The 19,963-nt window shown below is 45.0% G+C and overlaps 1 protein-coding gene across 7 annotated transcripts in view; it reads left to right on the top strand.

Moving 5' to 3' along the window:
* The window catches only part of LOC146811006 (uncharacterized), a 1,023,327-nt gene that overhangs the window by 192,901 nt on the left and 810,463 nt on the right, over positions 1-19,963 (top strand). Inside the window, exon 1 of one of the 7 annotated variants that reach the window (XR_014965769.1) lies at positions 16,893-16,977. The exons of 5 other annotated variants lie outside the window; for them this stretch is intronic. The gene's annotated coding sequence lies outside the window, so the exon portion shown is untranslated. Of the gene's footprint in view, positions 1-16,892; positions 16,978-19,963 lie in introns of those variants that run through there. One more of the 7 variants, XM_085614479.1, reaches the window with a different exon arrangement.

Below are 19,963 nucleotides of genomic sequence, written 5' to 3'. Positions count from 1 at the left end.
AATAAAATTTTGATTCAATCAAACAAAAGAATGAATTTATTCTTCTGACACATTTTGTTTCACGTTTTCCAAATGTGTACTCCAGAATGATATGGTAGCTTTAATAGAAGGGCAGTTCTAGCACTTCAATTGTTTATATACTACAGGCTCAGCTTAACTGCTCCCAGCCCTCCTCCATTAGTGTTCATCACTTTATAGCAGAAGCTTTCCTGCGAGAGGTCCTACTGTGTAAAGTACACAGTTTAATCCTTCTTTCCTTTTAGATTTCTTCCTTTTTCTTCCTTCCAAATCACTCTTCATTTTGATTTTGTACACTTTTGTGGTGAATGAAAGGATGACTGAAAGCGACACGTTCGCATACACGGAAGAACACATTAAAAACCTCTTGGAGGCACCTCCCCTTTTTGCATCAGCCTCTCTCAGTCTAACAGCTCAACAACAAAACGAATCTGACAAACTACTGAGGCTCAGAAAGAAACAAATCCGGACTGATCTACACGGACATTTTCTGCTACAACATCTCAAAACCGGTACTATACCAGCAGGACTTCAAATCAAAAATATCCCGGTAATCTTTACTGATGATCCAATTTACAAAAAAGGCTACAGCCTCATAGAGACCAAATGTAGCCGAGACCTAATGGTCCTGACAGTGGAAACGGCTCAACGTATCTCCAAGAAACAACTGGAAGAGATCGAAACCTTAGAAACACTGATTAAGACAAACCATATTATTACAGACGCAAAAACATTACTTGAGAAAATAGAGAAGGAGATCCTTGAATTCAAGGACTACACGATTAATCAGAAAACTTTCAACTTTGAAAAAGATAAACGTAACTTCTCGCTATCTAAGACCTACCCATATCTTCAAACAGACTTCTACTCACAACCGGAATCCCGAAGATATCTATCAACATATCAGGGAAGATCGTCAAAAAATTTTATCACATTTTCTGAACCATCATCGTCATCAAGTGGCAGTGAAGGCGAATTAGAAGATAGGCAACGCAATATTAACCAACGTGGCAATTTTCAACGTCCTCAACAACAAACTCCTTTTTTAGGGAGAGGCCAGCAACGGTCAAGAGGCAGAGTCCGGTTCAATACACAACCGTGGGAGATGACAACCAGACGACAGAACTACAAAAATTAGATACTTCACTTGTTTTCAATCTATCTAAAAGAATCTTAACAAAAGACGAATCAAGTATTCTAGAAAAAGGATTATCTTTTGTCCCTACAAAACATACTGATTTTGTACGACTAAAAATGGAAGCTATGGAATTCTGCAGGAAAATAAGACTCAAAACATTTTTCTCACTTAACCCTCCCATGGAGCCTGCAATGGACACGGGCCTAAAGAGAAAATCTACTTTCTGCCCACCCACTAATAAAATTCCAAAGGAAGTTACCATCTTTGAAAAAACTTTACTGTCAGCCATAACAGAAATGGAAAACAAGAAACATGGGATAAAATTCAATACGACAAAAAATCAAATTCAAGCCCTCTCTACACTTCAAAATGACACTTCTATTGTGATAAAACAGGCTGACAAGGGTGGATCCATAGTCATTCTAGACAAAGAGGACTATGTAAAAGAAGTCACCAGACAATTAAATGACATCCAATGCTACAAAAAAGTGAATAAAGATCCAACGTCTGATCTTCAGCACATACTCTTTCCGATTTTATCAAAAGGCTTCGAAGAAGGTTATCTCTCTAAAAAAGCATTGGAATTTTTGCAAAATAAGAACCCAAGGACACCCTTATTTTATGTCCTGCCAAAAATCCATAAAAATGAAACATCACCCCCCGGCAGGCCAATTATATCGGGCTGCGACTCTCTGCTGGAACCAATCTCAAAATTTGTAGACTACTTCCTTAAACCATTCATAGCTGGAGTACCATCTTTCCTAGCTGACACTACAGATTTTCTCAACAAACTTTCATCTATACATTACATCCCCAATTCATTTCATCTAGTTACTTTGGACGTAGTCTCCTTATATACACAAATACCTCAGGATGACGGGCTTTCAGTTATTCAATCATACCTCGAAACAAGAGTGAACCCCAAAGTACCAACAGAATTTATCATGAAACTTGCCACCTTTGCACTTAAAAAGAACTACTTCAACTTCAATGGGGAATTCTACTTTCAAGTCAAGGGAGTGGCTATGGGATGTCCATTTGCACCGGAATTAGCGATACTCTTCATGGCCAAATACGAAGAGAAATTCATTTATAATGATAATCCCTTTTCACAATACATCGGCAAATGGACTCGTTACATTGACGATGTTTTCATGACTTGGACTGGTCCCCTTGAAAACCTGAAAAACTTCCATCATTGGCTGAATAATCGCACTGCCGACATCCAATTTACTCTTAACCATTCTCAAACCAAAATTGCTTTTCTTGATGTAGAAATCTATCCCTCGGACAACAGCTTGGCCACTACCTTGTTCAAAAAGAAAACAGACAGGAACAAAACCTTGCACTATTCAAGTTATCATCCGAGAAATTTACGAGACAATTTACCTTTCGGACAATTTCTACGGATCCGAAGGAACTGTCAATTCAAGGATGAATACATGGCCCACGCTACTACACTATGTGACAATTTAAAGAAGAGAGGATATCCCACGAAACTACTAAAACGATCAATGAAAAGAGCTTGGTGGTCATCCCGAGAAGATCTACTAAAAAAGAGAGAGAGCCATCCACTAGAAAGGATCGTCTGTGTTTCGACATTTTGTCCTAACTCCAATCTAATGAGAAAATGTATTATACAGAACTGGCATCTAATAAAAAATCTAGACGTATCACTGAAACAAAATCCTTTATTTGCATTCAAAAAAGATCGCAATATTGCCAATCAAATCATCCGAGCAGCCATGCCACCAAGAAAAACACCGACAGTGCGGGATTATGTAGGATTACAACCCATTCAGGGCCATCGCAAATGTGGCTCATGTGCATGTTGTGACACGACTATCGAAGGCGATCTCTTTGAACACAATCAGATTTACTGGAAACACGAATCATTTACCAACTGTCGAAGTAAATCAGTGATATATGCCATACGATGTCCGTGTGATTTAGTCTATATAGGCAAAACTAGCCAAGAAATTCGAATCCGAATGTCACAACATAAGTCTAGGATCAACAACAATGTTATATCAGCCCCTTTGGTCAACCATTGGCGAACCAACAGCCACCAAATCAAAGATCTAAAATGGACAGTAATCGCCAAAGTAAATAGAGACACAAGAGGTGGCGACCTGGAGCAGAAACTCTCTAGAACAGAAGCCATGCTCATTCTCAAATTCAACTCTGCCACCAAAGGCCTGAATGAACTTTCTGAACTATACAACCTAACTTAGTACATGGTCAGAATACCAGCACCGTATTACTTCTAAACTAAAGTACCATCATTTCCAATCCACCATCTAAAGAGAATGAGTGTCAAAAGGACAACCAACCTGCACGAAATAATACACACTATCATAACCAATATCCACGGACTGACATATGATGTCATGCGAGTTTAACTAGTTTATCCTGCCCTCCTTTCTCATTGAACTAGTACTCATGAGGACACGTCAACTTCTACCATAGGAACCATCCCTCCACCTTCACCGGGTCGTTTACCCTTCAACCACATCATCCAAAGAGATAAACAAAATTGATCTTGCTTTCTCCCTTCTTTTTTTTGAGTATTACATCTGAAATGTTTGCTTAAGGACCATCAAACCCACGGACCACGTTGTATTGCAACTTAATTGAATCTCTTGGAATTTAGTACGTAAGTTTCATCATCCTTCTGTGGAGACCGCAACTAAATGCAACTAATTAAATTTGAATCACCGCTTTTTGACTACTTTTCCACTCTGTGCGAAACGCTATCCTATGAAGGATACACGTATAACATTCTACCACAAACGATCCGCCTCGATCAGTCCTCTTTCTATGCCCAATCCCTCCACCAATTAGCTACCAGACGCATAAAACGTCATCAACAAGGGACCATCATTGCGACGAAAATCGGCAGAGCAAACACGGAAACGAACGGACACCTTGCGAAAACCCTCTGACTTCGACAGGTATGAAACGCCGGAAGATTGAGACTACGGTCTAATCAGTCCTTTGTTTAATTTCCCCCTCTCCGTTTCTTAATATTCCTAATATTTTACCGATTTCTCACAGAGTTGACCATCACCATTTTTGATGAAAAGCGGCGTCCCCGCAGCGAACGCCTAAACTCAATTACAACCACAAGAGACTTCCTCTTAAGGTAAACCCTGGCTTTTACACGCGACGCTCCCAGGTGTTTCCCTCCAAAGCATTAAGCTCCATCTGATGCCATGTTTGTTGCTCTCTCAATTTCTCAACCAGGTTCAGCCCAACCAGCTGCCTTCCTGTTAAACAAACAAATTTCCTCACGTTGGTTTAGCAAACCCACTCAACTGTAAGTCAATCCCGAATTTACTCATTTTCTGAATGCTCTTTTTTCTAAATTAGGTATGGTTGTCCTTACACTCTTTCACTATTTCTTCTTTGTTTAGACTAATACCGTCCGTCTCCATCTGACACAAGGTAAATCAATTGAGCTCCTTCACAAAGATTTCTGTGAGAGGTTAAGGGGAAGTACCCAAACTGATTTAGGTTTATTATCACTTTACAGGTCCTGAAGAGAGACCCGATGATCCATGGGTCTCGAAACGCGTAGACCTTATACTGTGACCACAAGAGGCTAAAATACCGAAAATTAAGAAGTGTTAGAAGTCAAACTTGGCGCTCTTATAATTAACTCTGTGGTCCTATGATTGTTAAAATTGTGCTTCAATGTGAATTAAGTCTGTGTGATAGTAGGAATGGATGTGATTGCATGAGATGTGTATGTGATATGTCAGGATTGAATGTACAAATGTTGTAAATATTCTATTAATTATTCTTTCTAAATATTTAGCCCCTTGGGCAACAGGAAGGTTATAAAGACCTATAAATTAGATTAATAAAATTTTGATTCAATCAAACAAAAGAATGAATTTATTCTTCTGACACATTTTGTTTCACGTTTTCCAAATGTGTACTCCAGAATGATATGGTAGCTTTAATAGAAGGGCAGTTCTAGCACTTCAATTGTTTATATACTACAGGCTCAGCTTAACTGCTCCCAGCCCTCCTCCATTAGTGTTCATCACTTTATAGCAGAAGCTTTCCTGCGAGAGGTCCTACTGTGTAAAGTACACAGTTTAATCCTTCTTTCCTTTTAGATTTCTTCCTTTTTCTTCCTTCCAAATCACTCTTCATTTTGATTTTGTACACTTTTGTGGTGAATGAAAGGATGACTGAAAGCGACACGTTCGCATACACGGAAGAACACATTAAAAACCTCTTGGAGGCACCTCCCCTTTTTGCATCAGCCTCTCTCAGTCTAACAGCTCAACAACAAAACGAATCTGACAAACTACTGAGGCTCAGAAAGAAACAAATCCGGACTGATCTACACGGACATTTTCTGCTACAACATCTCAAAACCGGTACTATACCAGCAGGACTTCAAATCAAAAATATCCCGGTAATCTTTACTGATGATCCAATTTACAAAAAAGGCTACAGCCTCATAGAGACCAAATGTAGCCGAGACCTAATGGTCCTGACAGTGGAAACGGCTCAACGTATCTCCAAGAAACAACTGGAAGAGATCGAAACCTTAGAAACACTGATTAAGACAAACCATATTATTACAGACGCAAAAACATTACTTGAGAAAATAGAGAAGGAGATCCTTGAATTCAAGGACTACACGATTAATCAGAAAACTTTCAACTTTGAAAAAGATAAACGTAACTTCTCGCTATCTAAGACCTACCCATATCTTCAAACAGACTTCTACTCACAACCGAGCTCCTTCACAAAGATTTCTGTGAGAGGTTAAGGGGAAGTACCCAAACTGATTTAGGTTTATTATCACTTTACAGGTCCTGAAGAGAGACCCGATGATCCATGGGTCTCGAAACGCGTAGACCTTATACTGTGACCACAAGAGGCTAAAATACCGAAAATTAAGAAGTGTTAGAAGTCAAACTTGGCGCTCTTATAATTAACTCTGTGGTCCTATGATTGTTAAAATTGTGCTTCAATGTGAATTAAGTCTGTGTGATAGTAGGAATGGATGTGATTGCATGAGATGTGTATGTGATATGTCAGGATTGAATGTACAAATGTTGTAAATATTCTATTAATTATTCTTTCTAAATATTTAGCCCCTTGGGCAACAGGAAGGTTATAAAGACCTATAAATTAGATTAATAAAATTTTGATTCAATCAAACAAAAGAATGAATTTATTCTTCTGACACATTTTGTTTCACGTTTTCCAAATGTGTACTCCAGAATGATATGGTAGCTTTAATAGAAGGGCAGTTCTAGCACTTCAATTGTTTATATACTACAGGCTCAGCTTAACTGCTCCCAGCCCTCCTCCATTAGTGTTCATCATCTTGGTGCCAATGTCAACACCAGCACCGGGGTCTGTGGACAGCTCCTTAATGCTTCGTCGTAAGGCCATGCTAGACCCAGTTATGTTACCACCTGGACCACGGCCACCTCGTCAACTATTTCCCTCAGGGGATGAGGACGATTCGGATGAAGGCGATCAGTCTCTTTTTCGGGATGCTCATAGTCCTTCGGAGCTCCATATAAAATGCCAAGAGTCTGAGGAGGATGAATTTTATGAACAGGAAGAAGAGCAAAATACCTCTGCTCCGGTTCCTATGATGCAGCTTCCTGTGCAGCTTGTTTCCAACCTCCAATATATGTTGGAAGACTATAATCGTCGTTTTCCAGCATCCCCTCAAAATACTCCACGTGAAGCGCCATCTGAGGTTCCACCTCCTATATTGCCAACGATACCCACGCCCTCCACACCTGCACTGCCTTTCAATGCAGAGGATGATAATATGGACAATCCGGATACGGAAGAGGGCGAGCTCCCAGAGGACGACACTATGGCGGACTGGGATGATTACCAAATCAATTCGCCCGCATCACCGCCAAGGTCACCAGTCAACTCGCCACCTGTCGACATAACAGGGTTCCATCAGCTGATGGAGAGAGCAGCACAACGCTTTCACCTTCCCATGGTGGTTAGGGAAGAGGACTGTTTCTTATATGACTTCAAGTCCCAGCCTCAGAAACAAGTACGAGCTGTGCCAATCATAGACTTCATATGGAATGAAGGCTTAAAATTAATGAAGACACCTAATTCTATTCCGGCGGTGCTCCCACGCCTGGAGAAAAAATATAAAGCTCCGGATTCTTCCCCAGCCTGCTTGGTGTCTCAACCTAAGCCGGACTCAGTGATCACACAAGCGGCACAGCGCCGCTCCAAGAATCCATCATCTCCAATGTCGGCGCCTCCGGACCGCGACGGCCGTCGCCTGGATGCTATAGGCAAGAAGTTTTCAACCATGGCGTCAACAACGGTCCGGGCTGCGAATTCCTTGGCTATCCTCGGCCGTTATGATAGACAGATGTGGTCGGACATGGCTGCATTGGTCAAACTTATACCGGAGGATTCAAGAGCGGAAGCTCAGAAAATCCTGCAAGAGGGAGAAAGGGCGTCATCCGAGATCATTGACTGCTCTGTTGACATCGCATCCACCGGTTTTCGCCAATTGGCGGGAGCAGCCGTCCTAAGAAGACAGGGCTGGCTTCGGTCAACCTCTTTTCGGCAAGAGGTCCAGGCTAAGATTTTGGACATGCCATATGACGGGGAGTCATTATTCAGCCAGCATGTAGAAGATGCCTTGCAAACCATTAAAAAGGATACGGATACGGCTCGTTCCCTCGGCACTCTACAGTTTAAGAAGCAGCCCTTTCGAGGTGCGCGCGGCCGCGGCACCTCCTCATCATCATCCTTTCGTGGCTCCTCGTCCCAATACCGCTCGTACAATCAGGGGCAACAGCGGTACTATTCACAACCGCAGCAGTCCTACAGACAGCAAACTAGCAAGTCATACAGAGGAAAGTCGAATTACAGAGGAAATTCAACCAAGAAGCAGTGACTCTGTACGGAAAGAACTTCCTTTTCCCAGTTGTCCTCTAGTTCTTGCTGGAGGAAAAATCTCCCAGTTCTTTTCAACCTGGTCCTTAATCACTTCGGACCGCTGGGTCCTGGATATAATTTCAAGGGGCCACGCCCTAGAGTTTGTGAAGGTTCCTCCACGCACACCTCCATCCGGGCCACCACCCGGGCCACCACCCGCCCATCTCAGAGAACTTTTCAAACAAATCCAAATAATGTTAAACAAGGGTGCCATCGAAGTGGTTCCGAAATATCAAAGAGGGTTGGGATTCTATTCCCGTTTTTTCCTCATACTAAAGAAATCAGGGGAATGGCGTCCGATCCTCGATCTCAGATTGCTCAACAAATTTCTCAAGACTCAGTCCTTTCGGATGCTCACATTGAAGGACATCCTCCAATTCTTTTCTCAGGAGGATTACATGACAACGATCGATCTGCAGGACGCATATTTCCATGTGCCCATTCTACCACGCCACAGGAAATACCTACGGTTTCGAGTGGGCCACAGGGACTACCAATTCAAAGTCCTACCCTTCGGACTCTGCTCAGCCCCGCGGGTCTTTACAAAATTCCTAGCCCCGGTGGTGGCTCACTTACGACAAGAGGGTATTCAGATATACCCCTACCTGGACGATTGCCTCATCAAAGCTCAATCCTCCCACCAGGCGGCCCTCGATACCCAGCGCTGTCTCGATCTGTTTCAGTCCCTGGGGTTGTCGATCAATGTACAAAAATCTCAACTCACGCCGACTACGTGCAAGACTTTTCTCGGCGCTTGTATCAATACGAGCACAACCATGGCCTTCGCTTCAGCAGAACGTCAGGAACGGATTCAACAGCTTGCGAGCTCCATCGCAGCAAAGCAGTCAGTTTCAGTCCGCATATTAAAATCCTTTCTGGGAATGGCGTCCTCATGCATCGCTTTGATCCCTCTCTGCAGACTAAAAAGTCGCATCATCCAAGAGGAGTTAGACAAGCAGTGGCGCCAGGTTTCCGGTTCCTTCAACGATCAGGTCGTGGTGTCACCCCGCATGGCTCAAGCGCTGCATTGGTGGACTTGTCCTGCCAACATCGCAGCAGGAACATCCTTTCTGTCGTCAACCCCAGAACTCGTCCTTACCACGGACGCATCCATGGAGGGTTGGGGCGCACATTTTCAAGATCTATCCGTCAAGGGCCTATGGTCAGCGGCTCAGCGTTGCTGGCACATCAACAGACTGGAACTGATGGCCATTTTCTTGGCGTTGAAATCCTTCCGCCTGCAGTTCCAAGGGAAGTCAGTCCTCATTCAGACGGACAACACCACGTGCATGCACTACCTGAACAAACAGGGCGGGACAAGATCTCCACTGCTCTCCCGTCTGGCGCAGAGGATTTGGAGTTGGGCCATACTCCATCAGATGACGTTACAAGCAATTCATCTGCCCGGCATTTCCAATACTCTGGCGGATGCACTCAGTCGGTCAGCATCATCAACCCACGAGTGGGAGTTACATCAACCGACGCTGGAATTCGTCTTTAACCTTTGGGGTCACCCGACAATCGACCTCTTCGCAACCCCGCAGAATGCAAAATGCCAGTCCTACGCAAGCTGGTTTCCCCACGAAGGGTCGTGCGGAAATGCCCTTTCGATCAATTGGTACGGGATATTTGCGTACGCTTTTCCGCCGATTCCGTTGATTCCACGAGTGCTGCGGAAGATGAGACAACAACCGTGCCATGTACTTCTAATAGCTCCACGGTGGCCTCGGCAGGCATGGTTTTCGGAGTTGCTTCTCCTATCCCAACGCGAGCCCATCCTTCTCCACCTGAAGCCGGATCTGCTCACAATGAACGATGGTCGGATATGCCATCCGAATCCCAGATCTCTCAGCTTGTCGGCTTGGAACCTGAGCACCTTGAATTTGCTCATTTGAACATTCCTCCAGCCTGCAGGGAGGTGTTAGCTAAGGCAAGAGCTCCATCCACAGTGAAAACGTATAAGCTCAAATGGAAGCGATTTTGTCATTGGTGTGCTTCCGCCCACATTCATCCTGTGCACGCTCCTCCAGAACACATTCTGCCGTTCTTCCTACAACTAGCGCAGTCTGGATTATCGCACTCTACCTTAAAGGTCTTTCTAGCGGCAATATCTCGCTTCCGACAAGATGGCTCGTCCTCTCTCTATTCATCCAGAGTCATACAACAATTTTTCAAGGGTCTCTTCCGCATGTTCCCGCCCATTCGGCGTCCTCCACCCACGTGGCGCCTGAACATCGTGCTGGCTCAGCTTATGAAGGCGCCCTTCGAACCTATCCACTCAGCGGATGTCAAATTTTTAACTTGGAAAGTGGCCCTCCTCCTTGCTCTGACCTCTTCCCGCAGAGTCAGTGACATTCACGCTTTTACAATAAAGCCTCCGTTCCTTCAATTCAGATCGGATTGTGTCATCCTCCGCACTAATCCGGTTTTTATACCTAAAGTGCCATCCGATTTCCATCTTAACGAACCAGTGCTCTTAAAGACTTTTTTCCCGCATCCACAAACCCCGGCGGAGCAAAGCTTACACTCTCTGGACTTGAAGAGATGTCTAAAATTCTACATTAGCAGGACTCAATCTTTTCACAAATCTGACCAGTTGTTTGTGGCCTACGGGCGTGCTTGCAAAGGACAATCTGTCACCAAACCTACTATTGCCCGTTGGGTTTCATCAGCAATCTCTTTTTGCCATCAAAAGGCTGGTAAGCCTCTGTCTTCGGGAGTGAGAGCCCATTCAACGAGGGCTATGTCATCTTCCACTGCCCTGTTCGCTGGTGTGCCCATCCATCAAATATGCCGGGCAGCTACGTGGTCCAGCAGGCACACGTTTACGAAGCACTACTGTCTGGAATCCATTAACGAAGCAGACACGGCTGTGGGACAGGCAGTTCTACGAAATCTGTTTAAATAAGGTGAGCCTCTGCTACTTCCCTCCTCCTGGGGTATTATTATTATTATTGCGCTTTAAATACATTGTTTGTATTACATGCAATATCAATACGGCTTGGTCAGCCGAATACTGTTTACTGCTTACTATTCTATTCAAGCATGTGAATCTATGAAAGACACCCCAAATACTGGAGAAGAACAAATGTTACTTACCTGTAAACTGTGGTTCTCCAGTATTGGTGTCTTTCATAGATTCACATGCGACCCACCCTCCTCCCCTCAGAGGCTCTCTTCTCCTCTTTCGGCTCTATGGTCACTCTCGTGCTCGAAAATCTGAGGGCCTGAGCCTCTGAGGAGAAGGTTCTAGAGGGTGCTAGCGCCTGATTGGCTGGAGTTTGGACTATAAAGTGACAGTGATATGTTAGCAAAGTGATTCTTTTTCTCAATGCTTTCCTATGTCTCAATGCTATCCTATGGTATTTTTAACTTGATATGTTATTTGAACTATATATATATGTTTATTTGGGTATGTATATACTCTTATGTGGTTATGTATGTGTATATGTATATATACATGATACTTATTGCTTTTTATATATACCGTGGGACTCCCACTTCGACGACGGGGAATATTCAAGCATGTGAATCTATGAAAGACACCAATACTGGAGAACCACAGTTTACAGGTAAGTAACATTTGTTCATACCCATCCACCCCTCACACAAAAAATACCTCAGGTTCACTGTTCAGGGGCAGCACTATCAATTCAAAGTCCTTCCCTTCGGCGTGACAACAGCGCCCAGGGTTTTCACGAAGTGCCTAGCTACGGTGGCAGCACATCTACGGAGGCAGCATATACACGTCTACCCCTACCTAGACGACTGGCTCGTTCAAGCGAAGTCAGCCCAGCAATGTGCCAGCCACATGTCCCGCACCATTCACCTTCTTCACAGTCTGGGATTCTCACTAAATTACCCAAAGTCCCATCTCCAGCCCGCACACGTACAACAGTACCTAGGTGCGACTATAGACACTCTGGCGGCCACAGCTCAGCCAAATTTAGTGAGGATCAACAGCATACAACTGCTGATCTCCAAGTTCAAACCCAATCACTCACTTCCAGCGCGAGTGTTTATGCAGTTAATAGGCATGATGGCCTCCTGCATCTTCATAGTCCCGCACGCGAGATTACATATGCGCCCGCTTCAGGAGTGCCTAGCACGTCAGTGGAATCAGGCTCAAGGACAGTTGAAAGACCTAGTGTTGGTGAGCGGTCGGGCATACAACTCTCTGCATTGGTGGAATCCACAAAACCTTTGCAAGGGCCGACCATTCCAAGAGCCTGTCCCACAGATAGTACTGACAGCGGACGCGTCTCTCCAGGGATGGGGAGCTCATGTACTCCACTACACAGTGCAAGGACTATGGACGACACAACAAAAGAAGATGCACATCAACCTTCTGGAACTGATGGCAATCTTCCTGGCCATGAAGGCATTCAAAGTACATCTATGCAACAAGGTCGTGTTGATCCGGACGGACAACATGACCGCAATGTACTACATACAGAAGCAGGGAGGAACACACTCTCCACAGTTGTCTCATCTGGCTCAGAGCATGTGGAAGTGGGCCATTCAGAGGAACATGTTCCTCATGGCGGAACACCTCCCTGGCAAGGACAACCAGATGGCGGATCTGCTCAGCAGACACAGCCACCAGATGCACGAGTGGGAGTTACACCCATCAGTACTCCAACCGTACTTCCAGCAGTGGGGTCATCCAGAGATAGACCTATTCGCGACAAGCGAAAACGCAAAATGCCAAAGCTTCGCCGCCAGGTTCCCACATCCGCAGTCGCAGGGCAATGCGATATGGATGAACTGGTCCGGCAGATTTGCGTACGCTTTTCCCCCAGCGCCGTTGATACCGCTGGTGGCTCGCAAACTCAGACAACACTCCCTGACACTCGTCCTAGTTGCTCCCACGTGGGCACGCCAGCCGTGGTACACCACCTTCCTCGAACTTTCCGTGGTGCCGCATCAAAGGCTGCGGATCAAACCCGCGCATTTGACGCAGAACCATGGAGAGATTCAGCACCCAGATCCGCAACAGCTGAACCTGGCGATCTGGCTCCTGAAGTCCTAGAGTTTGGCTATCTCAACCTGCCACCTGACTGTATGGACATCATCAAGGAGGCCAGGAGACCCACTACAAGAGCTTGCTATGCAGCCAAATGGAAAAGGTTCGTCGTTTATTGCGGTAATAATGACATTAACCCGCTGGACGCATCCATCCTAAACATCATCTGTTACCTCTTACACCTATACCGATGCAATCTGGCGTACACCTCTATACGTGTCCATTTGACCGCAATATCAGCCTATCTGCAAACCAGGCAGCACCTCTCACTATTCAGAGTGCCTGCCATCAAAGCATTCTTGGAGGGACTCAAACGAGTCATTCCACCAAGCCACCCACCGGCTCCAATGTGGAACCTCAACTTGGTCCTCACACGCCTGATGGGTCCACCCTTTGAACGTCTACACTCATGCGAGATTCAATTCCTTACCTGGAAAGTAGCCTTCCTGGTAGCGATCACTTCCTTAAGAAGAGTTAGTGAACTCCAGGCACTAACCGTTCAAGAGCCATTTATACAGGTTCACGCCAACAGGGTCGTACTACGTACCAACCCCAAATTCATGCCCAAAGTGATATCGCAGTTCCACATGAATCAAACTATTGAACTGCCCGTTTTCTTCCAAAACCCACAAACTGTCGCAGAAAGGGCACTACACACACTAGATGTACGGAGGGCCCTCATGTACTACATCGACAGGACTAAACCCTTCAGGAAGACAAAACAACTGTTCGTTGCCTTTGCCCCGCACCACAAAGGTAACGCCATCTCCAAAGCAGGGATAGCCAGATGGATAGTTAAGTGTATTCAAATCTGTTATCAAAAGGCAAAACGCACATTAACTATTCCACCACGAGCCCACTCAACATGTAAGTTGGGGGCTTCCATGGCTTTTCTAGGAAATATTCCCCTGCATGATATATGCAGAGCAGCCACATGGTCCACTACACACACATTTACAAAACACTATTGTGTAGACGTGCAGTCAAAACAGCAGGCAGCTGTAGGACAGGCTGTTCTCAAAACACTTTTTCAGACCGCTGCAGCTGGCACTGGTAGCCGCCGCTAATAGAGGGCACTGCTATGTATTCTATGCACAGATATGAATTCAGCAGCACACATGCCTCGAACTGAATATGCTACTTACCAGTATGCATCTCTTCTTGGCATGTAGGGCTGCTGACATTCATATCGCCCTCCCTCCTCCCCGGCGCCTGTAGCAGCTGCAGCTCTCAGAATTACTGTATAGCATGGTCATCACTTTCTGTATCTACTCCATCACTGCCACAATGGCGAAAAACAATCTGAGGATGGAGAGGATGCCCATGCGCACTGTAGTCCAGGGGAGGAGTCACCTATCCAAGGATACTTCGAAGACTCTTCCAGGACAACAACGTGCAAACATCCGGACCCAACACTAGGCGGCGATCTATGCACAGATATGAATGTCAGCAGCCCTACATGCCAAGAACAGATGCATACTGGTAAGTAGCATATTCAATATATATGCACAAGCCTTTGTTAAAAAAAGCAAATGCAAACGGCAAATCTCCAGTTATTCAAAAATGTGCAACGCTGTTTTTAAAATATGCTAGTTATGTAAAAGAAAACATTAACGATATTTTTGAATTTGTGAGACTATCAGTACAGATGAGGTAGCTCAGTAATCTTTAGCACTAGCTCGGACATCTGCTATTTACACGATTAAACTGCGTGTCAGCAGACTCCTTCTGAGGCTGATAACACAAGTACCACTCAATCTGGCAACAATAAACCCTAAATATTAAAGCAATTGAGGAAATTCAATTTGCATCGTACAGTAGTCATAAATGTTTTTAAAAAGTTAATAGTTATTTAATGCATTCCTTTAAACAATTGCTAGTATGATTTTTAGAGACATTTTCCAAACAGATTATAAGACAGTCATAATTCGTATTGGGAATGCTCAACCAAGCTCAAACGATGCCTTAAAAATCTATATACATCTTTTAAAAAGTGTAACAGTGAAGTGCAATTGAAAAGAAAGGGTGACTTGAAACTGCCGTGGCCCCTTGTCACTCGGGAGCAGCGGGAACACACAGTTCCATTTGACAGCTAAGTTCACGGAGAAGAGCAGTAGAAGTGCTACGCACCAAGTACGGTGGCCCAAACAGGACACTCTGCTTCTCCGCACTATACTCACGGTTCGGTTGCTATCTTTTGGTGAGGCTTGGACCTCGGCGTCACCGGATCCCAATAACAAGCGTCCCTTCGCCATCGGGCCTCAGCTTTCCCCAGCCCCACAACAGTCTGGGCGCCACGGGCGGCATCGTTTCTCCAGGTTGCTATGACAACACACCATCGGGCTTCCGGCTGCTGTTTGGGAATGTTGTCCGTGTGTGTGTCGAAATGAGGGACAAGATGAACAGACTACTCGATTCGTGACTGTGCGGCCAATCACATTGTGAGTAGAAGAAAGACTACCCGCGAAGGCTCCCGCTTTCTACTCTACTGAGGGTAAATAAAGAGACAATCTGGTTGCAACTGCCAAAAGAAACAGAGGAAGGACACATAATAAGGACAAAACATCGTCTGCGAAAATAGACCGCCATCTTCAAACAGTTTGAGAAATATATATTACTAAAAGCTACACGGAAATGGAAATTATTGGTCAGGACCGAAGTTTCTTGCTTACCAATCTTATTTTCAGTACTCATGTATCAAACATATATGAATGTGTCCTTCTGTAGTAACTGGAGTTGTCCGGTAATCTAGAAAACACGCTGCGCGCGGAGCAGCAACCAGAGACCAGAGCAGCAGCCGAACACGGGAGCCGACAGCAGGGGGAGAGGACGCCATTAACACCGCCGCCTTTCTCCGAGGTCAAGCAGAAATGCCTCGGAGAAACGCAGCGGCGTTTTCGGATTCGGGGGCGTGTTTTCCTTTCTCTCCTCTTGCCATTGGCTGGAATGTTTACATTCCACGGGTGAGAAAGATTTGAAAAAATACGCCCCGAATCGCAAAAGGACGGGGCTTGTTTGGAGAGACAAACCTCTTCTCCAATGGCTGACCAGCATTTCAGAGGCCAGCCAATGGAGAAGAGGAGAGAAGAGGGGCGGGTTAAAGCCCCCTACTCCAAGTCATTAAATCTCGTGAGCGAGACTGCGCAAGCGCAGCCTTCGCTAGCCGAGACCTAACGAGCGAGACTGCGCAAGCGCAGCCTTCGCTAGCCGAGACCTAAAAAGCTAACCAAGCCTCCTTGTTCCACCTTAGCACCGCCCTTGTGCCCGCCCTAAATTCCGGCCATGGCACCTTTTGGTGAGTACCTGCACTTATTTTTTTCCATTTAAAGCACTGACCTAACCCTAGCGTGCGTGCTTTCAGTGGCGCAAGGTGTGTTCACCGTAACCCTAGCATGCGTGGTTTCAGTGGCGCAAGATGTGTTCACCTAACCCCTAGTGTGCGTGCTTTCCGTGGTTTACGGAATGGGGTGATGCTGTGATGATTGGCAGCTCAAAGAAGATACCTAAAGTTATGTTTCAATACTTTGTAATAAATAGGATTCTATCATATGAAAAGGTGCGCTTTCTTATTACGAGTGCGTTCTGTCATAACAGCGAGCTTTTACAAAAAAAATTTTGTCACTATATGCTTGTAAAAAAGCTTTGCGGGTGCGTAGTGACATAGCAGTGCTACTTTCCATTGGCTCCACTGGGAAGGGCGCCCCTCCCCCCCTACCAGCGACTTTACCTCAAGGGGAAGAGACAACTGTCTCACTCGGAAGCAATGAAAGCGCCGCCTGTGAACACCAGAGCCACCTGACTCTCGACTTTCACTCACCAGGGATCGCTGCAGGTATGAAACAGGCCGTGATTAAGAGTCTAGGCGCTATTTAGCGCACCTGATAAATAACAATAGCATTGGGTATGTTATTTAACCGGTGCCATAACACCTATTTTGAGTTTGTGTGGAATAACATGCAGATGTTGGTGTTTTCTGCACCAAAATGCGCATAATAAAGTAAAGTACATATTTCCCTTGTTAAATTTCGGCAGGTTTGACCAGCTGAAATTTAAGAAGTTTGAGGTATGTAACGCTTCCGATATGTTAAATACCTTTTTAATCGTAATTTCGATCCATGCCTAAACATGGATTTTTACGCAAGTGTCAGTATTAATCGATTGCTGTAATCAGACTGTTAGTGCGGGCAGGCCATTGACACAAGCAATAACCATAACACGGGGGTGTCTCCCCCCCCAGACACACACGCCTATTTTCAGATCGTGTGGAAATTAGAGCTGCTTGCTGGCAAGCTGACCAGACAGTTGCTGCCTTCTTGTGTTGCCACAAAGCAGGCATGGGGCTTAGAGGGGCAGGCCGTCCACAGAAGCACCACCTGCCTCGCTCTTCTGCTACCTCACACCCCTTTTTCAGGGCATCAGTCTGTGCACCAGCACTGCTCCCCGGGCCTCATTTGTGATGATGCTTTTGGTACTTGATTCTTAGCACAAGCACTTATTTATGATGGCTCACCACATGGTGGTGTTTTCTGAATATTTTTTAGTCAAGAACATACGATTCTTTCAAAATTCAATATTCCTTAAAAAAACAAAAAAAAGCAGTAATATCAGCCTGTTCAAGTCAGTTTTTACCTCTTTGGGTGACTGGGAATACATCAAATGTTCACATTTTTAGGAGTGTTATAATTGATAGGTAGACTTTGTACTCGCGTTTGGCAGCGACGGGAGGGGGCAATGGGTGTTGCAAGGTGCAGTGGTCATCTGAGAAATAGTTGCGCCCTAGCATTTTTTTTTTTGCCAATTAAGCACTGACTGCTTCTCCCTCCAACCTTCCGCTACCTCATACACCTCCGTTTGCAGCATTTGACTGGTCTGGCAGTGCTGCAGCAGTGTGCCCCAGCATTCCAACGTGCTTCGCCGAGGCCTCAAATAAATATTCCCACACAGAGGGCGGAAGAGCGTGGCTCACGTGCCCCTCACCGGCTGCCATGCTAAGACAGGTCTAGAAGCCAAAACAATATAGGTTTTGAACAATACACAAGCCAGAGGCGATTACTTAATTCGGCTATTTCTTTTCTGTACATTCTGAGTTCTCTAGTTCTGCTTTTGGTAACTGTTTAACAAATTAGAAATTCCTGAATGATGCAGCTAAAACCATAGAACATGCCTGACCAGGGAAAAGTGAATATCTACGTGGGGGCTTGAAAACACCTACTTATAACATGGGCTACAGTACCCTTACCTACTTTAAAAGGTTATTGCATGTCCCCTCCACTTCCATGACCGCATAAAGGTACCATATACCCACAACACCCCTGATGACTTACAATATCTTTATAATATACTTCCGGCGGTGTACTTTATCTCATGTACATTGTTATGTTTTCTGTTATGAGTATACGATTTCAATCAGGAAATGTCTTTAGTGTGAGCTCACCGTTTAGGTCGAACAATCTTTTGACAACATGAGAACAGCAGGTATTCCTGGCTCTCACAGTAGTTTGCCCAGCTTTTAACTGTATTCAGTTAAGGCACTGTGTAGACTTCTTCCAAATATGGTGGCCATGAAGCATAGCCACACACGCACAACACAACACATGACTGTTGCTACAAAAAGAGAAGGGGCCACGGATTAACGTCTGCTGTCTCTGACAAAGTGAGCTCTGTATAACATGATTTGTCAGTGTGAAGTATAGTATAAAGAATTAAAATGTCGATCTGCAATTACGTATTACACTTTAGTCTTCTTTTGAAAGTAATTGTCAACTACCTCCCTGGTGACACCAGAGACAAATTACCACAAGTGGTGTAAAAGAATATGAAGGAGACGCCATTTGTAGGGGACTTCGTGTCTCAGGCTGCTCTGAGTCTGCCATGACGCAAAGAAACCATTTGCTGTGTTTTGCGGGCCTATTAAGGAGCCCGCTGGTTCTTGCTGTGCGGGATGCGCCCAGGCCCTTGCAAAGACTGGGCCAAGAATGGTCCCATCTGTGCCCGTCCAAGCTCCGAAGAGTCTGGGCACATTCTTGTGGGTGTCATGTGCTGTCTACTCCCAACATAAGTGACTGTAACCTGTTTAGCCCCCCCACCTGCCATCTGCCACCAGCTGCCTATCTGTATGTTTTAATAACACTGAGATAACAGGTCAGTTTATTAACAAGGTCACACACTAGTTTCACCCCTACCTCACATGCAAGGATAGCTTGTTTAACCATATTCTTTTTGTTGGTAGAGTGGATTGGGTGGGCCCTTTGAACAAATAATTTTCTGGGGATTGTATCATTGTAAGTTTAAAAAATCTGGCTAACGTGGCCGACATCGTACAGGCTCTTTTTCTTTAGCCCTGGACAGTTTCTGGTGTTAGGGCGTTGCCGTTGGGATATTTCTACAAGCATTTCAGGATGAATCCCTCATTTGAGCCAAGTCAAGCTCTGGTTACGCATCTACCTGTCCCTCAAAGCCGTACCTTACCTATTACTAATAGTTATTCAGCATTGCTTGATTCTCCAGGCAATGCTTGACTTGTGAGGACTGGTCCTCCTAGGCAAGGGATCAACAGGGTCAATGTCATTATCACTGTTGTGCTCCTACCGGCTCCTGTAACTCAAGCGATCATTTGGGATTGTGATTTCGAAGGAGGCTTTTCACCTGACCACTCCTAAGACCCCTAACAAAGTCAAATGATTGGGCTGGTATTCAAGACAAATTAGCTATGGACAATTGGGTGGAGTTCATTCAGTCATATGATATTGTCATTTCACAGGAAACCTGGGCTACAAACAATGTTGTTTGTGATGGTTTTATTTGTTATTCTGTTGCTG

Source organism: Triturus cristatus, chromosome 7, assembly GCF_964204655.1.
Source record: "Triturus cristatus chromosome 7, aTriCri1.1, whole genome shotgun sequence".
Taxonomy (NCBI): Eukaryota; Metazoa; Chordata; class Amphibia; order Caudata; family Salamandridae; genus Triturus; species Triturus cristatus.
The sequence above is the reverse complement of the archived record's forward strand: the minus strand, read 5'-3'. Positions and strand labels throughout refer to the sequence as shown.